The sequence below is a fragment of the Octopus bimaculoides genome, chromosome 3 (genome assembly GCF_046866305.1).
Source record: "Octopus bimaculoides isolate indiv1 chromosome 3, ASM4686630v1, whole genome shotgun sequence".
Classification (NCBI taxonomy): Eukaryota; Metazoa; Mollusca; class Cephalopoda; order Octopoda; family Octopodidae; genus Octopus; species Octopus bimaculoides.
In genome coordinates this window covers 108,402,309-108,414,497 of record NC_142930.1, presented here as the reverse complement: position 1 = coordinate 108,414,497, position 12,189 = coordinate 108,402,309, and the positions used below count along the sequence as shown (strand labels likewise).

General features: G+C 38.2%; 1 protein-coding gene across 5 annotated transcripts in view; it reads right to left on the bottom strand.

The window, feature by feature from the left end:
• Positions 1-12,189, bottom strand: part of LOC106869622 (solute carrier family 60 member 1) — a 78,366-nt gene that overhangs the window by 60,780 nt on the left and 5,397 nt on the right. Inside the window, exon 1 of one of the 5 annotated variants that reach the window (XM_089349464.1) lies at positions 3,133-3,172. The exons of the other annotated variants lie outside the window; for them this stretch is intronic. The gene's annotated coding sequence lies outside the window, so the exon portion shown is untranslated. Of the gene's footprint in view, positions 1-3,132; positions 3,173-12,189 lie in introns of those variants that run through there. 5 annotated transcript variants of the gene reach the window in all.

The window sequence follows — 12,189 nt, the reverse complement described above, 5'->3', positions numbered from 1 at the left end:
GTTATTGGTGTATGAAGTTGTGTGTGTATGTTATTATCGAGTTATATTATGGAATCGTGTAAGTTTGTCGGGAAAAGAATACGAGAAGCAAATAAATCTTATAAAAATTTCCAAACTGTCATTGAGTCAACTTTATTCATTAGACGACTTGCTTTTTCTTTCCTTGGGCCCTCAGCTCTGATGGACTCGAGGGCGTCGTCGTTAAATACAGCGTGTCATGAACATTTATTACCTGGCAGAGAGAGAATTGGGAAAGACTTCCGCCCATCCCCATTCTCTCCGAAATTTGTTCATTCTTAAAATCTTTTTTGCCAAAACCCCCGTTTTCGGATACGGAGGTTCCGGAAAATTCGCGGACCCGAACGCGCAGTCGCGCGTCCGCGCTAGCTAGTCTTGAGTGGTCGATCCTAACCCTAACCCTAACCCTGTCCCTAACCCGCGTGTGCAAATGAATACGTGTTTAGGGTTAGGGTTAGGATCGACCACTCACGACTAGCTAGCGCGACTGCGCGTTCGGGTCCGCGCTGCTTTAGTAGTACCCGGAAAATTACCAAAAATCGGCATTGTTAAATTTTTTCCACCACCAAATTCTTCAATTTTGACTTTTTTCCCTAACACTAACCCTAACCCTAACCGTAACTACAGAAATGTTTTGAAATTTTTGTCCGAATCATAATGTCCGTATTTTTCCGCATATTTAGAAAAAAAAAAAAAATTCTTAAAAAAAAATTTTACAAAAATTTTTGGAAATTTTTTTTTAGAATCATAATCTCTGTATTTTTCCGCATATTTAGAAGAAAAAAAATTCTTAAGAAAAATTTTACAAAAATTTTTGGAAATTTTTTTTCAGAATCATAATCTCTGTATTTTTCCGCATATTTTGGCGGGGAAAATTCTGAAAAAAGTAAAACATGAAGGGGTGGTAATTTTAAAATGCCGATTTTTGCCAATTTTTTTGGCAGATTCGTATTCCCCGTAGCCGAAAAGGGGTTTTGTGTTGAAAAAAAACAAAAAGAAAATTTTTTTAAGGGTAGCTGGTGGGGTCTTGCCGAGAATTGTTAAGATTTAACTGGTACTTTTTTTTATCGATCCTGAAACAAAAAATGAGATTTGAACTCAAAGTGCAGGGAGCCGCAAAGATTGCTAAAGCAATCAATACGACGATTTAACAACCCAACCAGTCGAACTGCAGGAAAACGAAACAATAAATAAAAATAATGAATGAAAGATAGTTAATAGCACTGTTGTTGTTGGCACTCCGTCGCTTACGACGTTGAGGGTCCTAGTTGATCCGATAAGCGGAACAGCCTGCTCGTGAAATTAACGTGCAAGTGGCTGAGCACTCCACAGACACGTGTACCCTTAAAGTAGTTCTCGGGGATATTCAGAGTGACACAGTGTGACAAGGCTGGCCCTTTGAATTACAGGCACAACAGAAACAGGAAGTAAGAGTGAGAAAAAGTTGTGGTGGAAGAGTACAACAGGGTTCACCACCATCCCCTGCCGGAGCCTCGTGGAGCTTTAGGTGATTTCGCTCAATAAACACTCACAACGCCCGGTCTGGGAATCGAAACTGCGATCCAAAGACAGCGAGTCCGCTGTCCTAACCACTGGGCCATTGCGCCTTCACATAATAGCACACTGTATAACAATGAAAAAAGAAAACGGAAATGACAATAACCTTTCCTAAGGGTATTTTGCGTGTAGATCATGAATGTAACATCCGTTTCTTTCTGTGACCCTCTAGTTTCTCGTAAATTATCATCTTACTTATGTTAAATACACTGGTGATTTCGTAGGAATTGAGTGCAAACAGGATTGGGTCGAAACTGACAACTCTAAAAGTTATGAACGGATTTTAATATAATTTTAATGGGGTATTCTTAAGATATCGCCAACCTAACCTATGAAAATTATAAAGATACACTTTATATATACATAGTTATATGAGTCTAAACCCATGGTAAAATGACAAGAAACCACACCTCATCACCCAACCTAAACTCAAAGCAACAGAGAGAAGTCCTGCCCACGGGCATATGGCGTAGTGGTTAAGAGTGCGGGCTATTAAGCCCAAGATTCCGAGTTCGATTCCAAGGCAGTGACCTGAATAATAATAACAACATCGAAAATTACCTTAGGAATGAGAACCCAGGTTCGAAAATTTCCCAAGACACCTGATGAAGGTTAACAACAAGCAAGATAAGGACAAATATCCGTCAATTGTTATGTTGTAAATTTATATGGTGGCGACATGATTTTCTCGACGGAGTAAGTTATAGATAGTCTCACTTTTAATAGTTTCATTGTTTTGTGTGTGTGTGTGTGTGTGTATGTATGTATGTGTATATATATATATATATGTGTGTGTGTGTCTATATGTATTATGTCTATATAGATATATATATATATAAAAGAATACAAAAAATAGAACAAGAACGCGACAGGCAACAACAAAACATCCAGACACTTTGGTCTCTTAGGCATACATACACACACACACACACACACACATATATATATATATATATATATATATATATATATATATATATATATATATAGTGGAGGCGCAATAGCCCAGTGGTTAGGGCAGCGGATTCGCAGTCGTAGGACGTTATGAGTGTTTATTGAGCGTCAACACCTAAAGCTCCACGAGGCTCCGGCGAATCCTGCTGTACTCTCTCACCACAAGTTTTTCTCACTCTTTCTTCCTGTTTCTGTTGTACCTGTATTTCAAAGGGGCAGCCTTGTCACACTCTGTGTCACTTTGAATCTTTACGTTAAGGGTACATGTCTGTGGAGTGCTCAGCCACTTGCACGTTAATTTCACGAGCAGGCTGTTCCGTTGATAAGATCAACTGAAACCCTCGTCGTCGTAACCGACGGAGTGCCACGATATATATATATATATATATATGTATATATATATATATATATATATATATATATATATATATATATATATATATATATATATATATATATATATATATATACATATATATATATATATATACTATAGCCTCAGGCTGACCAAAGCCTTGTGAGTGGATTTCGTACACAGAAACTGAAAGGAAATTGTCGTATATATGTGTGTTGTATGCGTGCAAGTAGAAGTAATCGGCTTACCTCGTTTTCCTTCCCTTGCACGAGTCTGTCCTGCGGTACCCGATCCTCGCGGCTGGCCCGACCCGAAGAACGCTAGAAATAGCAGCTGCTTCTCCCAACACCTAGATGATCGCTTGGCACGTCCTCTCGTCACAACAGCCCCGTTCGAAAAGGGCACGAAATCCCAATCGAGGCTCCCTCTGCCCCTTTTCATCTTCCGGTCAGCTCCCAGTTCCGGTCAGCGGTCAGCTCCCCAGTTGCTGACGTCATACCTCATGTTGCTATGTTTATGTCCCCGTAACTTAGAGGCTCGACCAAAGACACACATAGAATAAGTACTAGGCTTACAAAGAATGAATCCTGGGGTCGATCTGGCTGCAGTCACCTGACTGAAACAAGTGAAACAATAAAAAAAAAACTATGCTTCTTTAATCCCGAGCAACGCCGGGTATATCTAATAATATCAATGAAAGATCGCTAATAACAAAGAAAAAAACTGACGTCTAATATACTTAACTATTATACGACAGTCCCGCAAATCTACACTAGAATGAATACCTTAAGTATTCCAGAACTCCGGATTTCCTTACTCTTATCTTCGAAGTCACTTAATAGGTAAGTACAATTATTTAACCAGGCGGTAGTGGTTTTTACATAAATATTTGTAATACTGCGTTGAAATCTGAGCCATTAATAATCGAGGTTTCAAATCCAGTGTAGTATTGTTTGGCGACCTTTGTTTATTGTTACCGAGTTCATCAAGAACAGGACTACTTTCATCTCGATTTTCGGTAATCTTCTGGAATTGACTTATTTGTCGGGGTCTTCTAGATCAGTGCCTCTCAAACTATCTGAAGTGGCGTACCGGCAGTTTTTTTGTTTTTTTTTTTCCAATGCCCCAGGGACCGGTAATATTTCTTAGTAATATTAATTTATACCGGAAACAATATATATGATGAATATAATAAAATATCTCTTTTACTCTTTTACTTGTTTCAGTCATTTGACTGCGGCCATGCTGGAGCACCGCCTTTAGTCGAACAAATCGACCCCAGGACTTATTCTTTGTGAGCCTAGCACTTATTCTATCAGTCTCTTTTTTTTCCGAACCGCTAAGTTACGGGGACGTAAACACACCAGCATCGGTTGTCAAACGATGTGGGGGGGGGGGGGGGAACACAGACACACAAACACACACATATATATATATACATATATACGACGAGCTTCTTTCAGTCTCCGTCTACCAAATTCACTCACAAGGTTTTGGTCGGCCCGAGGATATAGTAGAAGACACTTGCCCAAGGTGCCACGCAGTGGGACTGAACCCGGAGCCATGTGGTTGGTAAGCAAGCTACTTACCACACTTATATCTTATATTTATTGTGTAAACAAATAATACAATATTACATAAGCATTTTATACTGTTTCTTTCTTTTCTGGAAACTAGCCACGTACCGGCAGCTGATGACTCGCGGGCCACCCTTTTTAAGTAGCACTGTTCTAAATGATTGTCATTCCAATTACATTAAACATTCTTAATCTGAATTACTTGGTAGGAGATGGCTTAGCGAAACTACAGTTTCTAGTTCATTGACTTGGTGAGCTAAAAACATACTATTGCTTCAATTTAACCCATTGACTGCCAAATTTTTTTAATCCATATATTTTGGCTTTGCCAGGTGTCTTAAGAGTTAAAATGATACATAGTATTTAAATTTTCTTCATATGTGAATTATTATGGAAATTATGATAAATATTTCAACAAGTCCCAAATAGGGATCGCTGAAAAAAGGGATATTTATCTTATTCTATTCAATTGCAATAATAAACATTTTGGCGATCTTTCGGTACGAGTTCCTAAATATCGGCCTTTTCCGTAAAAAGTGTCTTCGGCGTTCTTTACCAAAGATCGGCCTTTTCCGTAACATCTGCACCATCTTCACTACGGTGTTAGGGTTACGGTTTTAGTGTCAGGGTTAAATGCGAATGTGTATGAAATATCAATGAATGATACAGTTGGGAAATGCAAAAAAAAAAAAAGAAAAACGTTTTCAAAACAGTCAATAATTTTGTAGTTCAAAAATAGCAAGAACAGTAAAATGAAACTGCGAGCTTTGGGGGGGGGGGGGGGGTCCTAAGCCATTCCATTCTTTCATTATAAATATTCCATTTTATATACATCATTCGTTATATGTCCTTGTAGTGTCCCTTCTTTGTTCAGGCTATATGCCTTTAATAAAGATACAAGTTCAAAAATAACGATTTATGACATAAAATGTCCTCTAGAATTAACCAGAGCTAATAATGACAAGCTTTAACGACTAAATATTGTTAAACACACCTCTGCAAATGCCATGTACAAAAACAATTCACCTTAAATACAATGAACACCCGTCAGTGAGACTGTTTTTAGCAGATCCCCAAATGGAGCTCATAGCAGGCAATGGGTTAATTAATTCTACAGACTCTGTTTTGTTTGTACTTTGAATAGCACATCATTATTTTCAGAAGAAAACTTTATCAAGTATCTAGTAACCACTCAAATATGGACGCCCCTGGTAAATGATTATACGAATTGCCAGTTTAACACACGCCATTATTTTATGATGAAAATTGCTTTATTTGAATGCATGTTTTGTTTGTGATGATAATTGTCTTTTTTCGTATCTCTAATTAATTTAATTCAACAACTTGAATTCAGCAACTAATTAGATTAGCCATGCAAGATTTATTAATAACGAAAAAAAAGTGTGGGTGGGGATACTGAGGTTCTGCACTTTAGTAGTCAGCCAAAAAAACAGTTACTGATTGTTAAAAAGAATCAAGTTTATAAAATCAATGATTTCATAAGCCGTAAACATCATTGCTATGAAACGTACTTGTCTCCAATAACAAGTGCTTCTGACAACCGCTTCATCCATGAAACCGAGAAAGCCTTGCGTAAATGGCCCGAAGGACTTTATTGTTACAAATGATACACAAAAGACTGGGTCTAATAGAAATAGGAAAAAAAAATTTTGAATCACTCAAACTTGAGTATTATAGTCATATTTTTCATATATATATATATATATATATATATATGGCTCGAAATGAGACACAGTTTAGGGCAGCGATGTCAAATTCTCTTGCACACCAGATGTGCCATCAAAACTCTTGATTGGACTATATCAGGTGCAGGAGAAGAGCCATGCAAGGAACGTGAAGAGAGCAAAGCATAAAGACGGAAAATCGCGGTGGTGCTCCAGCATGACCACAGCCACTTGGCTGAAACCCATAAATAAATATATATATATATATATATATATATATATATATATATATATATATATATATATATATATATATACATACATATAAATATATATACAAAAGTTTGAGGTCCACTATGGTTAAGGTTACAATTAGGGTTTAGGGGTTGGGTTTAGGTTATATTTAGGGTTAGTGTTAGCGTTTAGGGTCAGTCCGACCAGTGGATGGCTGGGGTTAATCAATTATTAACATCTTTAGTGAATATTTGTTCTAAAATTCTTCTGGAATAAGTGAATAACAAAATCAAATTCTACGTGAAAAATTATATCAAATTTGAAAAAAACAATCAATACAATTTTTGTAGCAAAAAATTTAAAAGCGAAAGTTCAGAATATAAGTACAAAGTGGTTAAAGTTTTCAAGTTCACAACAGCTATGTTACTATGGGAACAGGCATCAATGCATTTGTGCCTTACGATTGGCTAAAATTACCCAAAATTTGCGAACTTTAAAAGCCATTAACTTTTCTTTTTTAATTTATGGCAAAGATGAATTTCATTTCCATAATTAGCATACAAAACTACATCAATACATCAAATTTTAAATCAATTGGAACAAAACTAAAGGAATTGAAAATTGAAAGCCAAACAGAAAAGCTCTGTCTTTTGTCATTATGAATAGTTGTATGTACGTATGTATGTACGCATGGATGGATGGATGAAGACAATCAATCTTTATTAAAGGATCGCTCAATGCTTTTCAGTAGAGTATTAGATTTATTTTATTTTCAGAACGACATAGTTGACAGTGACTTGGAAGTTTCGGATTAGTCGTCTTTATCAGACTATACACGCACGCGCACGTACACATGGCTAATATTATCTTCACTGCATAATTATTTCAAATTAACTTTTTAATACTCAGTGCATTAAAAATGGCAACATTTAACACGACTATTATTTTACATACGAATCTCTCTCTCTCTCTCTCTTTCTCTCTCTTTCTATCTATCTCTCCCTCTTTTTTTCTCAGTAACCCTATTCTATAGAACATTTTCACACCAACTCTTATATATCATACATTCATTTTGCGAATTTAATTTTCTTTGATTATCTATGTACACCAGCATGAATCACGGCTTGGTTTTAAATGAGATCAAATTAACATATTTTGACAGTCCCGAGCTGGTCTGGCCGTTAATAAAGATTGGGAACGTTTATTGTACATGATGATACATGGACGCCAGGGAAATATATCGTGTCTATCACATGCGATGCACAGAATAGGCAAACGGTTAAAAGATAACAACTTATAAACACGCTATTACGAAGGACTACATAGCTCTGTCCAGTTTATTAACCTCTCCGTCAATTACGACGACGAGGGTTCCAGTTGATCCGATCAACGGAACAGCCTACTCGTGAAATTCATGTGCAAATGGCTGAGCATTCCACAGACACGTGTACCCTTCGCGTAGTTCACTGGGAGATTCAAAGTGACACAGAGTGTGACAAGGCCGACCCTTTGAATTACAGGTACTACTCATTTTTGCCAGCTGAGTGGACTGGAACAACATAAAATAAAGTATCTTGCTCAAGGGCACAATGTACTGCCGGGAATCGAACTCGCGATCTTACGATCGTCAGGTGAATATTCTTGCCACTAATTCACCTTTCATAGTGTATAAGCAGTATCTCTGTGGTCGGTCAAAGAAAGTCATTTGCTAATGATATACCAACACAGGACGGAAACTAGTCTGGTCGATCCCTCATTTTATGTCCTCATATATATCACTGTAACGTGAGTTTTTTTTGTTTTTCTTTTACTAAAGTATTTTGGTGTTTAAGGATAAATATGAATAAGACGTAAAATGCGTGTTACTCATTAACATAAATTATTCCCGTTAATAATATAAAGCAAGCACTACATGCAGATAGGGAAAAAAAACACGAACAGAAATGTCCAGTATGAATCATTTGGTTGTTTCAGTAATTGGACTGTGGCCATGCTGGGGCACCCGATTGAAAGGTTTAGTCGAACAAACAGAAACACAAAGACGCTCACACACATACACACACACATACATACTTACGACGGGCTTCCACACAGTTTTTGTCAAGCAAATTCACTCACAAAGCATTGGTCGACCCAGGGCTATAGTAACAGACACTTGCCCAAGGTGTCACGCAGTGGGACTGAACCCGAAACCACAAGATTACAAAGTGAGCTAGTTAACTACACGGGTATGCCTGCGCATATTGTCAAACAAAAGTTAATGGTTAGAAAAGGATGTTTATTTATGTGCCTTTATATTCATGTATGTTAATTTAGAGAGAGAGAGAGAGAGAGAGAGAGAGAGAGAGAGAAAGAGAGAGAGAGAGATTAAAATGTATTTGTGTAAATGGTGTTCTTTGTTTGTCTTCTAGAAAAAAACATAGATGTGTATGTCTTTGCTGCTTTGTACTAGGGACAAAGATCCTTAGCTCAATTGTGATAATCTATAGCATAAAAGAAAAAGAGGTAATTCAAATTATTTTTTAAGACTGAAAGGACTGGGAAAACCTTCATTGGTTAAAAAAAATGCGGTGGCCTCAATTACGTCAGAGTATCTAACAATAACTTCCTTGATTGGCAAAAATAACAAGGTATTAGATGAGCCAGCTTTTCTTCTAAAGGTTTTCCCGATCTTTTGTGTGTAAAAGTATAACTGTCCTATTATAAATGGTGTCAAGGATTAACATTGTACGTATTAAAAGAAACATTTAAGCAAAGGAGTGGAGACTTACCCAACTACGGTTAATATCTAGTTCCGCACCCGGTGGGAAAGATGGAAACGAAAATGTGTAACAGTTGTAATGTACCGTATATTAAAGGAATATGAGGAAAAAAATGCGCGCTGACAAACGGGTGGGGGGAGGGCTTGGAAAATTCACACGATCAACCTTCTTAATATTTGTTGAATATACATTGCATTAGATGTATTAGAGACGATTTCTGTTTCACTCCTGTGACCGGGTGTTGAGGTTTAGGGCACGGATTTTGTACGGTTGATCGGGTGAATTTTCCGAGCTCCATCCCGTTTGTCGGCGCGCATTTTTTTCCTCGTATTCCTTTAATATACGGTGCATTACAACTGTTATACATTTTTGTTTCCATTTTCCCCACCGGGTACGGATCGTGCTGTGAAACAAAACACTGTTTAACGCGTCAGTAACTTTTCTTTCTTTTTTGCTGTTGTTGTTATTCCATTCTACAATTCCATTCCGTTTTGTCAAACTGTGTACACTCTAGTTCCCTCTCTTTCTCGTTCTCTCTCTTACACACACACACAGACCCCACACATACGGGGTGCGTCAAAAGTAGCGCCCAGCTCCTGCTTTAGGGTTGCTATATATGACTTCCCAACCGGGAAATACTCCTAACTCTTGTTGTACGGTTAGGATATCCAAAGAGTTTCAACGACATGATACATGATCCAGATTCTGTAACCTTCAAAACCGTCAGTAATAACCTGAAAAACAACAAAGGCATGACTTCCCAGAAACTGGGCTCTACTTTGGATTCAACCTGTATATATATAGGGTGTCCAAAAAGTCTGGGTACACGGAGTAAATAAAATCGTAACATAAACAATTAGATATAAGAAATAGTAATTTTTTAAAGTATGTGTTAATCTCCGTGTACCCAGACTTTGTGGACACCCTGTATGTATATGTTGTTGTTTGTTGCTTCTCGAGCCATGCCTGGCTCATATAAGGGCCAGTTTCCCGGTTTCATTGGCATATAGGTTCCCCACCTGGACGGAATGGCTGTCCGTCACAGGTGAGCTGCTAGATGCAGGAGGAGAGTGAGAGAGAGAGTTGTAGCAAAAGAGTCAGCAGAAGTTCGCCATTACCTTCTGCCGGTGCTGCGTGGAACTAAGGCGTTTCGCTCATAAACACACACATCGCCCGGTCTGAGATTCGAACCCGCGATCCCTCGACCGCAAGTACGCTGCTCCAACCGCTAGGCCATGTGTCTCCACACACACACATATATATATTTGTGTGCGCGTGCGTTGGGCCACTAATAATTAATATTGTGCCGAATACTTTTAGTATGCGAATTAGTTGCCCCAGTCCAACGAAGCTAATGGATTTGTTGTGTATCAGATTGATTACTTACTTCTCTTGGATTGGTCAAGTGATACAGACACCTCCAATGAGATTGGAAAATCGATTAAAGCTCTTTTCCGGTTTTTTTTTTCATTTCTTTTATTTGTTTCGGTCATTTGACTACGGCCCCAGGACTTATTCTTTGTAAGGCTAGTATTTATTCTATCGGTCTCTCTTGCCGAACCGTTAAGTTACGGGACGTAAGCACACCAACATCGGTTGTCAAGCGATAGTGGGGGAACAAACATATACACACGCATATATATATATATATATATATATATATATATATATATATATATATATATATATATAGGAACCTGGCAGGCGTGAAGTGGATTCGATCCACTTTACCCATATTTGAATAGCTAGGCCGAAGCGGTCTCCACCACTTGACTCTTTTCTGACCTCTTCTGCTCCATCTAGAATTGAGGTAAACAAGCTAAATCCTTTGCACTCACTGCCCTGCTTCATGGCTATATAAACAGGACACTCCAAGAAAACATCCTCTTTTCTCTTTCTAGTGACCAGTGGTCACTTGACGTCTCATGGAGAATGATGCCTGGCTGATCAGCTACAACTTGGCAGAGGGAGAAATAACTTTACTGTCAGCCACTGTCAGACAACGGCGCCCACATTATAACCCTACCATCTCTCCCTCTATACAATTACTGCTATAAAAAAAAGGAACATACAGATACAGGCCTAAATTCTCAACCTTGCATGTTTTACATACTATTACACTGGCCTACCCGTCGTGGTATGGCAACATAGAATGTAACGGCATAAATAAATATTTTCTTATAAAAATGTTGATGTCCATTCAAAATTATAACCATTACAAGTGGTGACCCCGAACAAGAGAATCGCAGCCTTCACAAATACATCAACCGTTATATTGGTGACCCCGCTAAAACAGAATTGCAGCTTTCACATCATGCACGTCACATCGAAGACAAGAATAACAACTTCTACTGTACACAGTTTCCGTTTCGACTATCACAGGAAAAGAACTCGCCGACACAATGGACACTCACCATGCACTTTCAACTTGCCACAGAATGCACTCTACTATGTTGCAGAGCTACGAAAGACACATCTACAATAAAAAAAAAAACGCAAAATCTCGACAGTCATCCGACCAAAAACTATCTGGATGAAAATATAGAAGCCCGCACATGAAACGTTCTCCACAGACTTCTCAAACGCGGCCCTGCATGTCACGTGAACTTCTTTTTTTTCTCTCCTTGCATGCACATTTTCTTTTCACTTTCAGCAGTAGATTTTTTACAAAGGACGCTATTTTCAGCTAAGTTTGTTATTGTTGCTTATTTTAATTGTTCTGTTTGCACTGCACACTTTCATTTCTTTACGAGTCACACACATACCGTGATGCACACATTCCACGAAGCACATATTCCGCGACGCACACATTCCGCGAAGCACACATACCGCGATGCCCATTCTGCAATGCCGATTCCGCGAAGCACACATTGCGCGATGCCCATTCCACAATGCACATTCCGCGACGCACACATTGCGCGATGCCCATTCTGCAATACACAAATTCTGCTACGACTCGTTTCCTAAAACTGCTAAAGTTATGTGCATATTTTTTTTTGTGAATGTTTATACTATTATTCATATTTTGCATGTATTTTTTTTTGTTT